General features: G+C 44.2%; 1 long non-coding RNA gene across 1 annotated transcript; it reads left to right on the top strand.

Moving 5' to 3' along the window:
- Positions 1–1,942: 1,942 nt before the first annotated feature.
- On the top strand, positions 1,943–3,681 carry LOC123645967. Its single transcript, XR_006737747.1, has 3 exons — positions 1,943–2,146; positions 2,513–2,612; positions 3,283–3,681. It is a non-coding gene; the product is annotated as an uncharacterized LOC123645967 (long non-coding RNA).
- The last annotated feature ends 18,080 nt before the right edge of the window (positions 3,682–21,761 follow it).

The following is a 21,761-nucleotide window of genomic DNA, read 5'->3' as shown; positions in this document are numbered from 1 at the left end:
TGCCTCAGCCTCCTGAGTAGCTGGGACTACAGGCATGCACCACCACGCCCGGCTAATTTTTTCTGTTTTTACTTGTCCAGCTAATTTCTTTCTATTTTTAGTAGAGACGGGGGTCTCACTCTTGCTGAGGCTGGTCTTGAACTCCTGAGCTCAGGAGATCCTCCTGCCTTGGCCTCCCAAAGTGCTAGCATTATAGGCGTGAGCCACCACGCCTGGCCTCTCCAGGTGATTTTATGCACAAGTAAAATTGAGAGCCACAGTTTTTGAGGAAAAGTCTTCCCTTAACCCTACCTGGGTTGCTTTTAGCCTGGAGCCTGCCTAAACCCAGTATTTTCAGACTTTACCATTTTCGCCAACTATGAAAACCCCACTGACTTCCTAGGTCACACGAATACTCTGCATACAGTCAAAACTCTGCCTGTAATTATAGTTTCAAGGAAAGGGGGTCTTTATTTATCTCCCGCACAAATGAGCGAGTCAAGTATGGTGGGCCAGGAGGGGCCAATCCCTGGGAAGATGGGTCCAGGGGAAGAGGCAAAATGCTTATTCCAAGATGGTACCATCTTCATCCTTGAGGGATGTAGGGTTGACACAGCAGTACTCCGTGTTCTCAGGTCACTTGCTGAAGGTTTTTCCCCTCTCTTCTCAGCTGCACTTGCCTAGCCACTGTTAGTGGCGTGGGCTCTGGCAGGCTCTCCCTGTGTCAGAACCTTCTACTACAAGAACCGTGTCCGAACGGGAAGGAGGGGATACAGAGGACCTGAAGGTGCAGGCACCCAGGTCCCTGCCCCCACCTCCTCCTCAGCACAGTCCCAGCCACGTGGCTTGCCACCCACTCATTTTCGGGTGACCCTGAGCCTTGGTTAAGGACAATTACCCACCACAGTCTCTCAAGAAGCTGCCCAGAACTTGCACAACGAGTTCTACAACAAGGTCTGGCCTGCAGCTCTGGGAACTCACTCCAGGACTGCGGTTCCCTGGGGCTGGGGTGTGGCCATCATTCAGAACCCTCTCACATCAACTTTCCTCATAAACTAAGCCGCAAAGTTTGCCCCATTGGCCATCCACAGATCTAAAGATTCGTGACCAACACTTGTCGTCAGCCAAAATAACAAACTGAGCTCTGCTCCTGACCCAAGATGGAACCAGGCCTAGGAAGAGAATGCCCACATTGTTTTATTGTGAGATCAGGCATAGCTTTCCCAGTGGTGAAGGGAAACCCTCAAATGCCTTTAATATTTCTGCCAGTCCTGGCAGGTTATTTTCATTCTTCACCAGGGCACAGAAAACTATTGTTTCAGAGAACTCTGGAGCTCCCTCTACCGTATACAATATATCGGGCATTACTTGAACATCAGCATTTTGAAGGACCTACGAAAACAATCAGAAATTTGGACTAGGACTTATGAATGATGAACATCATAGCAGCGGTATTCATGACAGCAAAAAATAGAAATAACCCAAATAGGAAACTGGAAAAATAATTATGTTATATTATGGTACATAATTTTGAAACATGATATTTATGAAGACTTTTTAATGACATGGGAATATGCTCATGACACAATCATTTTAATGAAATTGTATGTACATTGAGACATAAATGGTGTAAAAAACATGTAACGTGTGCACAGAAAAATGTTGGAAACAAATATTAGCTATTTCTAGTGGGATTATAGATTATTTTAATTTTCTTCTTTAGTCTGTATCTATGAGAAAGCCTCACACTAAGCATGGAGAAAAATGTAATTAGGATATAGAATTTATAATCTGGAAAAAAGTTATTATATCAGTGAGGGCCTCAATAGGAAACAGGTGGCACGTTCAAATCAGAACAGTTTGAGGAAGATTCGTTGACAAAGGGATTAATTATTAATACATAGGTGTGTGGGTGTAGGAAAACCTCAAGGGATGTTGTAGGACCTTCAGTATTGCAGTAACAGAGCTGTTACCATCTCTAGGCTAAAGCAAAGAGACAAGGAAGGAGTTAACAGAGCCTGGAAGGAGCCAGAATTGTGCAGGGCCGGTCACAATGAGAGGGAGCAGCCTACCAAGCTTGCATCCCTCCTCTGGTCTGCTGGAGATCCTACTACATAGAATCAGCTGGAAGGCAGCGGGCAGGAAGATCATGATGTAATGCATACAGGTCCGTACATTACGAGGCACAGAGCAGAGTACAAAGGGGTAGAAAGTGGTCTGGCAGGGTGGCATATGGAAGATATCCAGCAGTTTTTGTTTTTTGAGACAGGGTCTCATTATGTTGCCCAGGCTGGACTTTAACTTCTGGGCTCAAGCCATCCTCCTGCCTCAGCCTCCCGAGTAGCTGGGATTATAGGTGTGTGTCACAGTGCCCAGCCCAACAGAGTTTTTAAAAGAATTTGTAAAAGCTTGCAGAATTTATTGAGCGAAAGTTGGAATGGATCTTAGGGGGTTTCTAGTCCAAACACACCTCCCATTTTGAAACACATTTTTGTCGAGTCCTGGGAAGACGGTTGTTTGACTTTTTTTGCAGGGGTACTTTTAGGTGTGGGCAGCCCCTTGCTCCTGGAAAATCCCAGCTGTCTTTGAGCAGAAATGATGACTGGGGAGTCGTATGCGAAGAGCAGAATGAGGTAATGGAAAAAGTGCAGAGACAGAACACCTGGACTCAAACCCCTGCCACTTGGGCAATTTACTTTATTTATCTTGGTCTGTTTTCTCACACATAATATAGGAATAATGAAATGTATCTGACAGATTTATCATGAGGATTAACACATTACCACACTAGAAAAAAAATTTTTTTTCCTTGGGGTCATGGTGTTTCGTTAAGAAAATAGAATAAAAACTTTGAAAACAAAGCAATCCTTTCTGATTTAATGAAAAATTTGTTATTTTTTATTGTTTTCTGTGCATGAGTTATATGCAGCTTGAAAAATAGTTCATGCGGCTTCCAAGGTGAAGAGATGTGTGAGTTACATATGCTTCACAAAGCCCCGGGCTCAAAACTAGCATGAATTAAATACAACTCACATGGCAGTTAATGTGTTAAAAGAGGTGATATATGTGAAAAAACTTGGTGGAACAGCTGGCACATGGGAAGCACTCAGTGAATGTTGAATCTGAACTTGCAATCTATCTTCTGGAAACTTCTATCTATTGGTCCCATAGTGACCCAGAGCTCATCCTTTATCTTCCTCACAATGGTCCTTCAGATGTCTGCAGATAACAGGAATAGCCCCCTGAGTATTCTCTGCTTCAAGCTAAGTGCTTATGTTTCCTTTGACCATTTTTGTTTTTCAGACACTTTATCCTCTTTCAAACCAGGAGCTGCCTTGTTCCTAGGTCACCCATCCCCATGGCCAGAGTGGATTTCTACAGAGGAGGTGCGTGGCCAAAGCTGGCCAGTTGAATCTCTGCCTGGGAGTTCTCCAACTGGAGCTGAAGCAAGTCAGATCCTCTGTCCTGGTGGGAGCTGAGGGACGTGAGGATGAGAGGAGCAGAGAGTCGAGGATGGGCGACTTGGCGTGCAGGCATCTGGTTACAGTTGCTCCGGAAGCCCAGTGCTGTCTCTCTCTGTCTTCCAGTGGATTATCATTCAATCCTTCTTGGATTCCAAGATCCAATACAGTCCCTTTGTCTACACCCGTTCACTGTGGGTTTCTGAGATTTTCAAATAAAAGAATCACATTTGAAAGCGTAGAGCATAGGCTTTGGAGTCCAAGACACCTGAATTCTGTATCAGCCATTTACTAGTTATGTGTCCTTTAGCAAGTTTCATTAACTATCCTGAACCATTTTCTTCTTTTTAAAAAAATGACTGTGAAATGTGGTTTATATTTATTTATTTTCTTAGAGACGGGGTCTCGCTTTGTTGCCCGGGCTAGAGTGAGTGCCGTGGCATCAGCCTAGCTCACAGCAACCTCAAACTCCTGGGCTTAAGCAATCCTCGTGCCTCAGCCTCCCGAGTAGATGGGACTACAGGCATGCGCCACCATGCCCGGCTAATATTTTCTATATATATTTTTAGTTGTCCAGATAATTTCTTTCTATTTTTAGTAGAGATGGAGTCTCGCTCTTGCTCAGGCTGGTCTCGAACTCCTGTCGTTGAGCGATCCTCCCGCCTCAGCCTCCCAGAGTGCTAGGATTACAGGCATGAGCCACCACACCCGGTCGGTTTATATTTATTTATTTACTTAGAGACGGGGTCTCACTATGTTGCCCAGGCTGGAGTGCAGTGGCTATTCACAGGTGCGGTCATAGCGCCCTGCAGCCTCTAACACCTGGTTTCCAGGGATCCTCCTGTCTCAGCCCTCGGAGTAGCTTGGACTACAGGTGCACACTACCACACTCAGCTGAACCCATTTTCTTTACCTGTAAAATGAGAATAGCGTTACATACCTTGCCACTTTGTTACAAAGAGTAGGAAAGGATAATACATATAAAGTATAGTTCTGTATCTGGCACAGAGTAGACTCATCCCATCGGTGATAGCAAAGCAAAACTTATTGTTTATTACTCCTGAGTTTGCAGTTAATTCAGACATTTACATAAGCTGTCACAAAATCTGTTTTCCCATCCTGAACTTTCACTGACTTTTTGAGCCTACTGGTGGGATTTTAAGAATTTCCCTGCTCAATTTCCTCTTTGTTTATTCCCGAGAAATTGTTTAACAGGAATGTCGAAATTTTTGAAAAGACAGATGCTCTTCTGTCCCCAAGGAAGATTCTGACTTGTGTTGCTTTCAGAGTTTCATGACCAGAGCAACAGCAGCAGTCAATGTTTAAAGAAGTCTTTCTCCTCTGCTGTGTATAAATTCTTGGGCCCTTTCCCAGAAATGACTTTCCAGAATAATTGTCCTAGAAAGCTACACACAGACTGGCTGTCTGCTGAATTGCCACACATTGGAGTTAATTCACAGTTCCCATCATTTACCCACAATGGTGATGCGCAAAAAGCTCTTGGCTTGGAGTTAGAAGATTCTGGATTCAAGTTCCAGCTCTAGATATTTTCTAGACTCCTCGGGTTTTTAGTTAAGTGTTCGGTTGAGATGTTGAAACATCAGGTGGAATGATTCATTCACTTGTAATTCATTCAACACACATTTAATGAGCACACTGTATGTTTCAGGCCTGATAGGGGCGGCTGCTATAGTTACAAGCTGAACGCCTGCTACTGACCTCAAACAGATCATATTCTAACGGAAGAGATCAGTAACATATACCCATAATTTAATGGGTGTAGTAGTTAGTATAAGTAATAGTAGGTGCTACAACAAACAACATCCTCCCGCCCGCCCTTCCAAGTCTCAGTGGCTTCTCACAAAAAAGTTTATTTATTTTTTTTGCTTATGCAAAGTCCAGTGTCGGTTAGGAGGAGTTCTTCCTTCTTATAGCCACACCATATGGAACACATCACAGTGGAGTAAAGAGAGATGGAGGAGGTACATCGGCTCTTAACCACCTGCCCCCAGAAGTGACACACATCACTTCTGCTCATGGTTCATCCGCTAGAACTGATCACAAGGCTGGCCCCAAGCTAAGTCCAGCAGGGCCTGGGAAATACAGGGAAGCTCACAGGTACTTGTGAACACTAACTCTCTCTGCCCCCATAGGTAAAGCTATGCTACCAGTGAGCAAGGATCGTGTATTAATTATGACTCTGTAAATTCAAGTTTTTAACCAAATTTAGGAATATTTTAGTCACTATTTCTTCTGATATTTTTTTACTGCTCCATTGTCTTTCTGGAACTCCAATTACAAATAGGTTAGACATATAGGTTGATATTATAATTACATATATGTATAGACATACATTGATATTATCTAACAGTCTATTTCAGACTGTTAGACTCTGATCTTTTTAAAAAAACATTTATCTGTCTTTTCTTCGTATTATATAATTTCTATTGCACTATCTTCAAGTTCACTTATTTTTTCCTTTGTTACTTCCACTTGGCTCTTAAATCCATCAGTTAGATTTTTAAAAATTTTAGATACTGTGTTTTTCATTTCTAGAATTTCCATTTAATTTTTAAATCATTTGAGTTTTCTTTCTCTGTTGATATTTTCTATTTTTTCATTCATTGAAGGTATATTTTGTTTAGCTTCATTGAGAATAGTTATAACGGTCATTTTAATTATTAATAGTTGCAACTTCTGTATTACCTTGGAGTTGTTTTCAGTGGATTTTCTTTTCTCTGGAGACTGTTGCTCCATTTTCCTGGTTCATCACACTCTGGGCTATTTTACATTGTAAACGGGACATTCTGAATGTGGGAAGTCACTTGTACAGTTTCCCCACCTTGCCCGTGTACTGGACACCAGACTCTGCCTGTTTCTGTCCCCCTCTAGTGCCTTCAGGGAACTGCTATTTTATCAAGCCCAGATTTTATAGCTGTTGACTGTAGGATCTTACTTAGACCTGGAAACAGAAGTCTGCATGGGTTTTTAATTCACTTTGGCCTGACCTCAAGGACAAGCCACATACCTTTCATTTTTGTGCCCCAAGCCTTCTCCAGTGCTGCCATGTGGACGCTTGGCTTAGGAGGGCAGGGAGTTAAGGCCTTCTGGGGCAACCATCAAATACTCGGGGATGAGAGTCAACAGACAAACACTTCTTGTTGATTTTAAAGTAGACAATTCTGAGAGGGGTTCTGTGTGCTCCTCAGAGGGCCCTAGCAGGATTGAGCCCCAGTTGTTTTAATGCTGCCTGATGTCATAACATACTCTTCAATCAGCCTTTCCTCTTTCCCTGTCTTACTTTCCCTTGTACCTCACTCTTTATATATACACACACCCCTATATAAATATACACATCCCTGTATACATACACACCCATATATATATATACACACACCCCTATATATATATACACACCCCTACATATATACACACACCTATATATGTATATGTGTGTGTGTGTGTGTGTGTATATATATATATATATTTTTTTTTTAGAGAGAGAGACAGGGGTCTCTATATGTTGCCCAGGCTAGTCTCAAACCACTGGCCTCAAGCAATCCTCCTGCCTCAGCCTTGCAAGTGGCTGGGACAACAGATTACAGGTGTGTACCATCATGCTGGCTTTGTACTTCACTTTACTTTGGGGGCCAACTTCCAGATAAACTATTTGCACTCAAGTTCTTGTCTCAGTTTCCGTTTTGGAGGGAACCCAGGCTAAGACTCAACTATCAGTCACATTTTCTCCTTCTGGGACTCGGGAACAATACTATCTGATTCAGGTTCATGTTGGGAGATGAGCAGGTTGAAGAGTTAGGTTAGGATCCTGTTTTTAAAAGTCTTAAGTGTCATCTAAGAAGTTTGGATTCTGTTCTGTAGGGTAGAAGAAAGAAATGAAAGATACTGAGTATGAGATTGACATGATCTCATTTAAGGTCCTATATTCTTCCAAGATTTGAGGATTCTATGACTCGACTTTCCTACATTTCAGTTTCTTTCATTAATAAACTGGGAATAGTAGCGCTCCTCTTTCTACTTCACACAGTTGTTTCAAAGGCCAAATTAGATAATGCGCATTGCACAAAGAGCTAAATAAAAGTAGGGTGTTACTACCATTACTTCACTCTGAAGTATGTTATATGTTAGTGTGGGAACTCAGCATTCTAATACTTAATTAAGAAAATTATCTTATTTGCCTACTATAATTTCCAATTTTGGCAAAAATATATTTTTCAGCATGCAATTTCATGGACCAGGGAAACCAAATGCAATATTGGGGTGTATCTACAAGATAGCAAAATGACAAACAAACTCTAATATATCTGTAAGGAATTGTAGATTCTAAACTAACAAGAGGCCTAAATGATAGCGGTGGGCCTTCTAAGATGATATGGAAACTCTGTGATGTCTCAGGCTTCTTTCTGCTCTGCCAATACATGAATGTGGCTTCCATTTTCAATGTCCCCCAGTGGTTGCTGCACCTTCAGACATCATGTTAACTTCAAAGCAGGAGGAAGGAAGTGGGAAGGGAAAAGAGGGAATCTTCAAGTTGAGTCAATGCCTCTCCAACAATGTTCTGGAAGTCTCATCTAACAATTTCTACTTATGTCTCTCTGGCTAGTTTTTAAGCACAAGGAAAGCTGGGACATGTCATCGTCTTTTATTTGGACACAAGTCATCCCTAAGTAAAACCAGGGCTCCATTAGTAAGAAAGAAGGAGAGAGTGGGTATCTGGTAGGCAATGAACTGTCTTGGCCATATGTAGTGTTGTGGAAAGGGCCCTGGATCAAATCCTGGATTCAAATTCTACTTTGGACTTTACTTTTTAGCTAATTGAGCAAGTTACCTTCTGAGATTAAATTTCTACATCTGTAAAATGGTCCTAAAAACATGTACTTTACAAAACTTGCCCTTTACAGCATGATTTTGAGGATTCTGTGAGATAATCTATATAATGTGCCTAGCATCATGCCTGGCACAGTATAGATTCTCAGTCCGTTGAATCTAAACCTAACAGTACCCTGTGCCAGGTGCTAGGCTGGAAGTGAGACACACAACACGATGTAACATCTGCCTTTAAGGAACTCTGTCTAAGTGTGTGCGTATGGTGACACACAGGACCTGTGTGCTCCACCCAGGTCCCCTCTTCAGTGCCCCTGCACCGCCACCCCAGGTGCTGGGGAGAGGGGTTGCTGCTGGCTCACAGCCATGCACCTCAAGGGGAATTGCCTTCAGCTGCAGGGAACCGTTTGTCACAAGGTTATGCTCCCGCCCAGGGTGGCCCACGGCCAAGGATCAGCTAAAGTGAGGGGAAAAAGTGCAGCCCCCTTGCCCCAATTTTAGGACAACTCTGAAAGCCCACCATAGCTCCAGAGCACCGTGAAGAATGAACTGAAGCTCAGTTGCAGCTGCATTTAAGTCTAGTGCTTCCAATCTAGTCCTTCCTTCCTCACCTGCTTACAGGTGTATCTCCCAAAAGCAATCCCCGGTAAACCTTCTGCACACAACCCTCCATCTCAGAGGCCATTTGCAGGAAACCCAGTGTAAGATATGTGCCAAGTTAGGTCACAAGTGATACTCAGGTGTCTTCAGCTACCAGGGCTGAGCACTAGGGCTAGAGCGTCAACAGGACCAGCTGTTCTCCATCTCTCACTCCCCCACCGTGTCGTCTCTGAACGACTGCTTCCTGACAAGCCCAGCTTTCACGACCTCTGGATGCTACCTTAAAACTTCTTTTCAACTTCATCTCCCACTACTAATGCCCTCCCTCTCTGGGTATTTCTGTACAGGCTCCGCAAGAGAGCATCTCATAGCCTTAGCTCATCTTCTCAAGTCAAGCCCCCTCGCAGGTTGCCCACATCCCATAGATTGGCCGACTCTGGGTCAGGGCCTCATCTCTGGGCTGCTCAGCTGTGGCCGTGGGGAGCAGGGAGCCGGGAGGGGCTTGCAGCCCTCCTGAGGCTTCCGCTTCAGCAGGTCGGACTGTGTGTGTGTGGGGGGGGGGTGTTGTAAGGAGTCTAGCATATTCTAGAGCAAATGAAGCCCCTGAAGACCCAGGGGAAAGGAAAGGAAGGGGTGAGGACACCATGGCAGGCAAAGCAGGGGGCAGGGCTGCTGCCCCGTGTTCTTAGTTGAGGAGAAAGGGGGCTTGATTTGGGATGGAGAGTTCCAGGAGGCAGAGGGTGGAGTGGGCATGCGGGGAACGAAACCACATGGGGCGGCCCTGCCTAGTTTCAAGGGAACTTGAACTCCAGGTATCTGAGAAGAAGGGCCATGGGAAGGGGCAGCGGAGGGATCGGGCAGACTGCAGGAGAGAGAAGGGAGCCAGTCTGCAGGCAGGTGTCACTGGACCGAATCTAGTTACCTGCTGTTCTCTACAGCACGCGGTGTACTCCACAGGGAGCCCTCGGCTTGCCCGCGGGCAGGTGCTCTCAGACCAGGTGCCAGCGCTTAGTCACCGCAGCGTTTTCTTCCACCTCCGCGTGTCCGCTTACAACAGCCACCAGGTCGTGAAAGTCCCGACAGCTGAGTCTCCTCCTACAGCTTGTTCTGTCTGAGGGCGGCATGACACACCCTCACTCTTGAACAGGGTCCCACAGTTCTGTCTTTCCATCGCTTCGATCCTCCCACAAGCTGTGTGATATAGGGCCGGAGGCATATGATGCTGTCCAGTAGTTACGAGTTGTTTCCAACCTTCTACTGTTACAATGCTGCAGTGAATAACTAGATGTGGGGTCTGCTTCACACAATATGTGTTCTGAAGGTTGAATTGCCGGGTCAAAGTAATGTGCATTTGTGACATTTGGTTGTACTGTAGAGCAATCTGTGACTAGTTAAAAATCATGGAGACCTTTTTACTTTTTTTTTTTTTTTAGAGATGGGGTCTCACTATGTTGCCCAGGCTGGTCTCCAACTAGTGGCCTCAAGTGATCCTCCCATCTCGGCCCCCACAAAGTGCTGGGATTACAGGTGTGAGCCACCCACCCAGTGGTGACCTTTTTAAAAAGGGATTATTTTTCTGATTATGAAAAGCACATGGTAATGATGAAAAAAACCCTAAGTGTCCCCATAATTCATAAGTCTAGAGATATTCACTGTTAATATATTGGTGTAATCTTCTGAGCCCTTTTTTATGTATACACACACACATGTACACACCTTGGACATTGTACTTCACCTAGTTTTTAAAAATCCAGCTTTTTACCCTGAACATTATGTCATAACCATTTAAAATTTTATTTAAATACTCTTTTTTTTTGAGAGAGAGAGAGTCTCACTCTGTTACCTGGGCACAGCTCTGTTACCACAGCTAGAGTGCCGTGGCATCAGCCTAGCTCAGAGCAACCTCAAACTCCTGGGCTCAAGCGATCCTCATGACTCAGCCTCTCAAGTAGCTGGGACTACAGGTACGCGCCACCATGCCCAGCTAATTTTTTTTCTATTTTTAGTTGCCCAGCTAATTTTTTTCTCTTTTTAGTAGTCATGGGATCTTGCTCTTGCTCAGGCTGGTCTCGAACTCCTGACCTCAAATGATCTTCCTACCTTGGCCTCCCGGAGTGCTAGAACTACTGGGGTGAGCCACTGTGCCCAGCTAAATATTCTTTATAAGTGGCATTTTTATGATTACATATTTCATTATATGACCATATCATAATTTGTTTAAACCATATGCTCAATATCAGACATTTAAGTTATTTCCAATTTTTCTATATTTTAGAAACCTGTGCCATGAATATTGCTGTACATAAATCATTGTTCCAATTTCTGTTTTATTTGCTGGTCATTTTTTATTCTAGTCATTAGAACCAATGAACAGAAGCTGCGTTAAAGAATATAAATATTTTGGATCTTAATATGTACTGTTAAATTCCCCTCCTAGAAGGTTGTCCCAATGCTCTTTTCTTATCACTTCCTTACCAACATTGAGTCTTACAGAAATTCAGCAAAAGGTACCATTTATTGCTTTCTTCTTCTGATTATATGTGTAATGTTTATTAAACAATTGGAAAAGAGCAAAAACTTAAAAAAAATCCTCACCCATATATTCCACAATCTTGATCTAATCACCATTAAAGTATTTTTGATATTTCTTTCCAGGCTTTTTTCCATTTAAACATTTTCTATAAAATTGTCATTAAATATGCTTCAAAAACATGACTTTTAATTTTTGCCAAGTTTAAGCTAAAAATGGCATTTCTTATTTTAACTTGTCATATTTGTTCCAAATATTTTTCTCAGTTTCTTGATTGCTTTTTTTATTGTGTTTATGGTGTTCTGAATTTTTATGTGGTCAGATCTAGAAATCTTTTTCTTTCATCTGCTCCATGGCTCTTAACAACTTCTTGCCATGAAGATGGGGTGTTAAATAATATAAAAAACGAAGATCAGCAGTGTAAGGGAAAGAGTGCTGGCTTATATTCATTCAACGGGCATTTATTGATGTCTACAGGCATTTATTGATCACACTTGCGTGTGTGTGTGTGTGTGTGTGCACACACGCGTGCACGCTCATGTGCATGTGTGGGCACAGAGATGGATCATGCATAATTCTCTCCAGTAGGGAGATAAGAGTAGCCATTTAGAGGGCTGCAGGAGGAAACAGGGCTCTAGCTGACGAAGGAGCAGGCAAGGAAGGCTTCCTGGAGGAGAGGGCATTTGAGCTGAACTTGGGGAGCTGGGAAGTACGTGGATATGAGGAAAGGAGAAGATAGAGCTGACAAAATTGCATGGGATAGAAGTTGTCACCTTGCCAGGAGGGAGCATCAAAACTTTGTGGGTGCCCTGGGCAAAATAACTTACCCTTAAAGTGACTGGCAAATACAGGCTGTCCCTGGCTTGCATAAGAGAGTGGTATTAAAACAGGTTATCTTCATATGCATTCCAGATTGACTTAGTCCACACCATATGTGCAAATTAACTAGCAAACCTTGCTGCAGTAACCTTGTAAATCAAAGTGGAAACAGAATGAAGGGTTTCCTATCTTTCTTGAAGGCTGGTCCTTGAAGTAATAAAGTGTTAATTCAAATAACATGAGGCAGGGACTGGGTAACTTTGCAGCTCTGGAGGGGCCCTCTGGGTACTCTCCAAGGCCTTGTGCAGTGAGGCCTGCATGCCTAGCGTTTTGGCCAGTGACGGGCTCATTCTAGGGCTGGCTAACGTGCGGGAGCCCTGTAGAGTTTAGTCTACCGGGAAGAAGCCTTCCTTTCTGTGGGGAGCTGTTCTTTCTCTGGCTCTTGAGTCCAGCGGTCAAGTTCAGTGGGGCTGGGTCTGTGAGCCACAGTGACTGGTTCAACAGCTGAGCATTTAACCTGAGCTGGGCCAATCAGAGTGCCCCACTAAGCAGTGTGCAATTGGAACGGAGGGAAACTCTCTTTTTGGCTTTGGAGCTGTGAGGAAGAGCCATCTACCAGGGCATTTAAAGACATCCAAGAATATGAAGGCTGAGAGAAGCAGAAACAAAAGGAGCCAAGAATCCAGCCTTTCCACTGAACCGCCCTACTTACTGAAGTCTTCCCTCCATTCTGACACCACCCTAGCGTCCTGCCCAGGAGTCCCCGTTTTTGGTGTAAGCTAGTGGGAGTTGGGTTTCTGTCACTTGCAATCAAAAGAATCCTGTCTGACACAAGGAGGAGTAAGAGGCTCAGATTCTTACATCTAATTTCACTGCCAAAGTTAATGTTTTTCACTTCTTCCATATACATGTATTAAAAAAAAATTATACAAGTAACATATGTTCATTACAGAAACTTAGACTATACCAGTTAGCAAAAAGAAGGAAAAGAATCCATCTATAACCCTATCCCCAGAGATAGCCACTCTTAACACACTGGCATTTCTCCCATTTTTACTATTATCTATTTATCTATCTATGATCTATCTTTGATCTATTCACCCATCATTGATCTATCATCTGTTTATCTAAAACAGTAATAGATAACACAGCACTTATCATGCACCACACATGGTCTAGTTTTCCACATGACAACACAGTCTTCATGACAACCCTATTATTATTAGCCCCAGTTTATAGATGAGAAAACTGAAGCTCAGAAAAACTTAGACAGTTTAGAGAAAACAAGCTCAGAGAGGTTGGTAACTTACCAGGACATACAACTTGTAAGTGGCTGGAACCTGGGATCCAAATCTAGGCTGTTTGGCTCTGTAATCTATTAATGTATTCTTGGCCACCACACTATACTGACTTTATCTAAAGTTCGAATCACATGGCAATACCATTTTGTAACTTGAGTTTCTTACCTTTTTTTTTTTTTACTGAAAAAAAAAATCATGGATACTTTCTATGTACCGACATCGATTGCTACCACATTGACTCTCAGAGCTGCATGGTGTCTCATGACAAAGATGCACCAGACTTTGCTGAACCAGATCCAAACGGATGAGCATTGTGATGGTTTCAAATTTTTCCTGTTATAAAAATAACTTGTAAAAATCATATTTAAAAACTGGCTTAATATCATAAAACAAAACCCTGAAGTTGTTCCTTAGGTCAGATTCCCAGAAGTGAAATTACTGGGTTAGTGAGTTTGTGCACGTTATGGCTTTGATGTCTGCAAACAACCTGCCACTCAGAACAACTTCAGTTCTCCCTCCTGGGGACTGATGGATGATGTTCTTTTTTAGCTTTCTTTTTTTTTTTTTTCAATTTAAAAAAATTGAAATTTAATTCCCATAAAATTCACCATTTCAAAGTGTGCAATTTAGTGGTTTTTATTACTAGTATATTCACAACATTGTACCACCATCGGCACTCTCTAATTCCAGAATATCCTCATCAGTCCAAAAACAAACCCCAAACCCATCGGCAGTCACTTCCCATTCCTCCTCCTCCCAGGCCCTGGCAGCCACTGCTCCATTTTGTTTTATGGACTTGCTTATTCTGGACAGTTCTTATAAATGGAATTATATAATATGTGGCCTTTTGTGTCTGGCTTCTCTCACTCAGCATAAGGTCTTCAAGGTTCATCCACGTTGTAGTATGTGTCAGCACTCCGTCCCTTCTAATGGCCAAATACTATTCCACTGTGCACACATACTGCATTTCGTTTATCCATTTGTCATGGACATTTGGGTTGTTTCTACTTTTTGGCCATTAGGAAGAATCCTGCTATAAACATTTTAGTTTTGATTGTAGTAGGAAGAAAAAAGAGAGGACAGCTTTCTTGAAGTCAATGAGGGAAGTTTAAAAGGATGATACAAACATTTGTCGGGAGGGCTTGCTTGAGGCAAATTTACTTAAGTAGGAAAAGACAGAAAGAAAGGAGGTTGGGGAGATGTCTACAAGGAAAAGGTCAGTTCCTCAGCCCTTTGGGCTCCTGCACTTCTGGACAATTCCTACACAAGGCAAAAATAGAATTCCTACCAGCTCTTTGTAATTGAGGGCAACTTGGGTTTGATGCAAGAAACAGGCCACGGAGGGTCTGTAAGATTTATTTTAGAATGTATTTTGCTAGGCTTTTCTCAGTTTCTGTTTCAAGTTACCGAGTTTTTATGGTAGTTTATAAATAGTATGTCTTTCGTTTAGAAACTTGACTTACTGGCCTGATTACTATCAAGCATGTTCTCACTGATACACCTTCCGTGTTTGCCAGGTAGGTCTCTTGCTGCAACCCAAACCGGGCACCTGGTCTCAGTGCAATCTAAGAGCCAAGTTCTCCGCTGGAGCCCCAGACACCTAGGTCAGAGCGACCTCACCCTCTGGACAGAGTCCACATAGCACCCCCTTGTGGGCAATGTCCCGTCCCACCAGGTAGTTCCAATTTATGTTTTTCCTTTGCTGTTATGTATATTTTATCTAATTTTTCTTCTCTCCTTTTTCTTTTATTGTTTTATAGGGTATGCTGATAGTAGCCGCATACAATTTAGTCCACAGAGTACTGGAAAATGAGATAGGATCATGGCTAAGTAGAAAAAAATTTGCCACTAGCTGTAATTGAGGCGAGTCCCAGTTGACCCCTTTTGGGGAAGGGGGAGCATTTCCAATGACATAAGGAATGGTTCTTTGTCAGGCACCATTGCTGGATAGCAAAATGTGTGGACTATAGTGGACATTTGTTTTTTTTTTTTTGTTGTTTTTTTTTTTTTTGAGGCAGAGTCTCACTGTGTTGCCTCGGCTAGAGTGAGTGCTGTGGCATCAGCCTAGCTCACAGCAACCTCAAACTCCTGGGCTTAAGCAATCCTACTGCCTCAGCCTCCTGGGTAGCTGGGACTACAGGCATGCGCCACCATGCCTGGCTAATTTTTTCTCTATATATTTTAGTTGGCCAGATAATTTCTATTTTTTTTTTTTTTTTTTTTTAGTAGAGACGGGGTCTTGCTCTTGCTCAGGCTGGTCCCGAACAGACATTTGTTTTTGATCACCTGCTTCTGCATTTGAAGAGCAGCAGAGATCACCTCCCACATCTCGAGTTACAGACGCTGAAAATGCCAGATGCTGGTGCTTCCAGCCTCCCTTGCAGCTAGGCATGTGCACGTGAGCTAGGCTGCCAGTGAGAAGCATCTTCTCCCAGAACTCAGAGATGCCAAGAAGCAGGGACTGCGTAAATTATGGTGAGGGTGGCAGCTGCAGGGCCCTGTCTAGCCAGCGTCCAGGGCAGGGTGGGCCTCAGTGGAGTCAGCAGTTCACACCGTGCTTTGTGCTTAAAGGCAGTGGCAGTGGGGTCCTCAGAGACCAGGTCTGAGAGGAAATTTTGACGTTGTCACTAGCCACACCATTTCAGAAGCATCACCATTTCTGCAATAGGGTATGAACGAAGGTGGGAGAGGGCAGGGGAGAGACTCTTCCTCCCTTTATTCACAATTGTCTGCTTGGCAGTAAATGAGGGGATGTAAGTTAAAGCTGCCAAGACATGAGGTTTTTGTTCCAACAAATGTTTTTCAATCAGAATTTTGGGCCTGCTGTTGGGTGGTACATGGGCAGTTCTGAATGACAACAGAAGCTGTGGACCCACTTCTCAAAGCGTAGATGATGAGTGGATGGATCCCAGTTGGGGAAGAGGGTTTCAGGGGAGGCCAGAAAGCCATCAACCACTGAGGAGTTGTCTGTGGGGCTTCAGGGCAGTGCAGAACGTCATGCAAGGGTTCTTGTGGTCTACGTGAGGAAGCGTACTATGTCAGGTACTGCCACCTCACACAACTCCAGGGAGCATCGTTTATACCATCATTTATGGAAGAACAGAGATAGTAAAATTGTGAGGTTGCCCATGGAGCCACCTGGCTGATGGGCTGCATATCTCAGAGAAAGCCTGGGGTGGGGGCTGAAGGAGGGTGTACCCTCCGCACCCCTAGGAGGAAGGAGGAGGGGACTAGGGTACAGCTGAACCCTACTAAAGAAAACCACACCATGCCTGTGCCCAGGTCACCAGCCAGCAGAGGATGACATCAGGACTGAGGCTGGGACCTCTCCCAGTCCCACCGTGCTCTCCCCTCACAAGCAGTCCTCCCCCCTCACCTGTCTTGCCATGGGGCTCTACGGGAGAGCAAGGCCTCTGAGAGAGGACTTGGACCTGATTAAAATTATAAAATATGAATTTGTGCTATGGACTGAACGGTGTCCCCTCCCAAATGCATATGCTGAGGCCCTAACCCCCGTGGGATGGTATTTGGAGATGGAGCCTTTGGGAGATAATTAGGTTTCGATGAGGTCCCGAGGGTAGGGCTCTCGTGATGGGGTTATGTCTTTATAAGGAGAAGACAGGACAGCAGGGTCACTCTCAGCACCATTAGAAGACAGAGGGAGAAGGCGGCCATTTCCCAGCCCAGAAGAGAGCCCTCACCAGTAAACCAATCTGCTGGCACCTTGATCTTGGACTTCCCAGCCTCCAGAACTGTGGGAAATAAATATCTATTGCTTAAGCCACCCAGTTGAAGGCATTTTGTTATAGCAGCCCATGCCAACTAAGACAACTGCATGTTCATCCCGGACAGGTTGTTTTAATAACTAAATTACAGAAATCATCTGAATGAATTAAAATGTAAATAGGAATGGCACAAAAGACATCTATGGCTGATTGGGCTACTCAGGACCCAGAAATGTCTGTACCAATTTGAGAATAAAGGTCCATGGTCAGACATTGCGGCCTGAGACTCGTCAGACTAGCATGCGTGTCCCTAATGTTAGACTTCAGGCCCCGAAAATAATCTCACCATTTTCCCCACCCCTGGTTCTTGTTTGTGGTACCCACACCCACCCAGTTGCCCAATCTAGAAACTGGCCCTATCCCAGCTTCTCCCTCTGCACACCTGTCAGCTATCAAGTCATCATTTCTTCCTTTTAAATATGTCTGGGCTATGACCACTTACCTCCATCCCCACTGCCATCACGTCTCCCTGGACCTCTGTCGCCGCATCCCAACTGGTCTTACCTGGCTCTTCCTCTGGTTTGGACAATCATGCCGGAAGCCCTGAGGTAGCCTTCCTTGACCCTAAGAAGAATCCGGAGGCTAACAAGCAAAGGATACAAGGTGGTCATAGATGAACACTGGAATGTATACCTTGGGGGTGGGGGATGGGTAGGGCTCTGGAGTTTCTAGAAAAGGTTAGGTTTGTGTTATCAGTCCATTCTTACTCAAATGACTCATGTACATTACAGATGGGTGCTGATCCTGTCAAAAGCTGTCAGTGCTCTACTTCAAGATGGTGGGTCAGTCTCACTTAAACAACAGAATGGCATTTGTTTCTGCATGCTGGGTCTTGAGCAGAATAACACCTCATAAATCAGCCCTTTGGTAGATCTGAAGTCAAGGAATATGCAGGGGAGGCTGTTAATTGTGCCCTAATAGTCATTTTTCCTTTTTCAATAAAAAGCCTCCTAAATTTTGGCTATGTAGTGCCATCCAGAATAAAGACGACATTTCCTAACCACTTTTGCAGCAAGGTGTGCCCACATGATTAAGTTCTGGGCAACTGTGTATATATAAATCATATTATATGCAACTTTGAGGAAATAACCTGAGAGGGAAAGGAATTCTTTTTCCTCCCTTTTTTCCTAGCTAGAATGTGGATATGGTGGCAGGAGCTGGAGCAGCCACTTTGGACCATGAGGTGGAAGCTCTATATTGAGGACAGTGGAACAACCAGATTGGAGCAGACTAGGTTCCCAATAAATGTGGAACCACTGTAGCAGCTCTGGACTTCTGGTGTTTATGTAAGAGAGAAATAAAGTATTTTGTTGACCCACCTTTGGTTTTTGGATTCAGAATTTGATACCTGAAAATGAGATGCTGCAAATAACATCAAAAATGTGGCACTGACTTAATGGAATTGATGATAGGCCAACAGATGGCAAAGGTACATACACTGGCTTTTATATAATGGCTAAACATCGATGAAATGGTCATCTGCAGTATCTCGGAAGACGGACCACAGGCTGACTGAAGCCACAGCAATAGAGAAAATGGTAGGAGGGTACAAAAAGCGTGAATGTTGCTGAACTGGGGCAAGAGCCAGCCAGACGACAAGCAGAGATGGGAGGTGCTATCATTTGGAGGTTTGTCCCCTCCAAATCTCATGCTGAAATTTGATCCCCAGTGTTGGTGGTAGGGCCTAATGGGAGGTGTTTGGGTTATGGGGGCAGATCCCTCATGAATAGATTAATGCCCTCCCTGAGGGGCAGATGAGTGAGTTCGCCCTCGGTTAGTTTCTGTGAGAGCTGGTTGTTATTAATATTCATAAAAAAAGCCTGGCACCTCCTCCCTCTCTTGCCGTGTGATCTTTGCACCTGCCAGCTCCCCTTCACCTTCTGCCATGCGTGGAAGCAACCCGAGGCCCTCAGCACATGCAGTTGCTGGTGCCATGCTTCTTACACAGCCTGCAGAACCGTAAGCCAGATAAACCTCTTTATAAATTTCCCAGCATCAGGTATTCCTTTATAGCGACAGTAAACGAAACAAGAGAGGAGAGAATCCTGCTTTGCTCAAGAAGGTGCTGCCTATAGCCTGCACTCAAAGTTGATTTCTTGAAGCACTGAAAATGCCACTGCAGCTATTAAGAGTAGTGGCCTTGAAGTGGCAGCCTTAGCTGGAGATAAGGCTGAGACAGTAAGCTGATTTCAAGACTTCTCTGCCAGAAAATGCAAACTGGGTAACACCAAAGACCAGGTTAAGGGTGTTGCTTCCCATCCACGCTTCTCTTTCGGGTGGCCTCAAGGCAGCTGCCTTTAAGTAGAGGAGGCAGGAACAGAGCCTAGAACACTTAGACAGTCTAGACCAGATCTTGGGCTGTGAGTACTTGATGGATTCTACTGGCAAAGAAATCGGAAGCCTGGTTTTCCAGAACCATGACAGCAATCCTAGGGACTCCCCCAAAACTGCCCAAGAAGCAAGCAGGCTTCAAAAGCTGTGCTGCTCCCAGGAAGGCCACCCTCTGTAGCCCCACCTTGGCTGTGGCCATGGAGGTCAACAGACAAGGAGTCCCTTCCAGACAGCAAGTCTGGGCTGTCAGATGCCTATTTAAGGGACTCTGTACTGCCACAGGGTGTCTTTGCTATTCCTGTGCCATGGGATTTAATAACCACTGGGAATAGTGACTCCATGCCCCCCATTCTCTCCTCTAACGAATGAGTTTCAGTGGCTGTTTTCCTATTTGTATGTCACTACTGTTTATGGGTGATGTTGGGAGAAAATAACTTGTCTTTTAGTTTTTAAGTCACTAGACCACAAGAAACCACCTACAGCTAACAGCTATCACCCAAAGATAATTTTAGCTTTAACTTCATGTTGTGACTGCATGAGGCTTGGGGTGTTTCCTTTGGGAAGAAGAGGAATGGGCTCTATGTGGGGGAAGAAGGGTGGCCAAAGGGTTGAGCTATGGCAGAGACCACTAGAGAATGTGTCCCTCTTTCCTTGTTTCTCAGAAATAGAGCACCTTAATTTTAGTTAGGCACATGGCTGTTAGAATAAAAATGACCTTTCCTAGGCTCCCTGGCAGTAGGTATGTCTTTGTGACTAAGTTCTGGCCAATAGGATGTCCCACATCCAGTGATATTCCCTCTGGGAAGGGGTTTTGCTTTTTCCCTCTCCTTTCTGCCATCCTGCTGGCTGGGATGTAAAGAAGATGGAAGCTGTGACCCGAGGATGGCAGAGCAACAAGTGGGAAGGAACCTGGGACCCTGGGGAGCATGCAGCCACCCTGGCGGCCCTGCAGGATAGAAGGTAAATTTGTACTTAGTGTAAGCTACTTTGGTCATGAGGGTGGAACCTAAATCTGATCTAGAATTTGCCACACAAAGTCAAGGCTGAGATGGGTACTGTGTGTGGAGATGAACAGAAAGAACTGTCCTCCAAAATAATATTTACAAATTTTTAACAAGCAAACAAAATAAGAAATGTGCAGAAATCAATTATTAGAATAAAAATGTCAACAGACAATAGTGTTGCATAGCACGAACGTTTTTATGTTGATCAAATTGTTTTTCAGCAGTCACTGACAGAACAGGGCAGAATGAAAAACATTCCAAATTTACAGGAAAAATATCACTGATCAATTAAGAGACTTTTCAAAATGACGTGACTTCACACAAATCCTTTGGTTGCTCTCAGTGGAATGTGAGCTATGAAGATGGTGGGCCAGCCTGGCCTCCAGCCTCCCACGTGCTTGGTTCCCCAGGCTGGGGTCACAGAGTCTTTGCCATCTGTACTGAGAATGTTCTCAGCTTAGGATGACAGGCAAGAGGGTGGCAATCCTCATCTATGCATGCAGCAGTGCCAAGGTCTGAGGGGCAATTTCTTGTTGACAAGTCACAGAAATGTGATACGTGTCTCTCTAGCAGTTCTACAGCTTTGGTTCAGGATTAGTTTTGACTCTGGAATATCCGACTCTCAGAATGGCAAACCTTGAGCTCATCCAGCCCAGCTCAACCTTCCCCTTACGTACAAACAAATTGCGGGCCGAGGGTGACCCATCTTGCCCAAGTCCTGCCTCTTACAATCTTTCCCCATCCATGTTGCTTCTTTGCTGCCTCTGGAGGATGAAGGGGACTGTTGCCTGCCCTCAAATGATAATTTCTGAGGGACAAAAATAAGTCAACCGGCAACACAGCAGCAGTAGCACCTACACCAATCTGGAAGCATGTTTAAGTATAAATTACTGTGGCAGGAAACTAAAGACCAGCGTGAGTTTGTGATCCTCCCCCACCCACAAACTGAGCTGAATCTTTTTCTCTGGAAAGTCAAAACGCCAAATGCAGAGCCCAGAGGGTGACACCAGCAGGGCTCTCCCATCCTGATTAAATCAGCACATCAATGCAGAGTCTAATTAGATCCTCCGGAAAGAGCCAAGAACATAGGATGTAAATGTCTTCTCCAT

Source organism: Lemur catta, chromosome 10 (genome assembly GCF_020740605.2).
Source record: "Lemur catta isolate mLemCat1 chromosome 10, mLemCat1.pri, whole genome shotgun sequence".
Taxonomy (NCBI): Eukaryota; Metazoa; Chordata; class Mammalia; order Primates; family Lemuridae; genus Lemur; species Lemur catta.
Note: the sequence above shows the minus strand (reverse complement) of the source record. Positions and strands in the feature narration are given on the sequence as shown.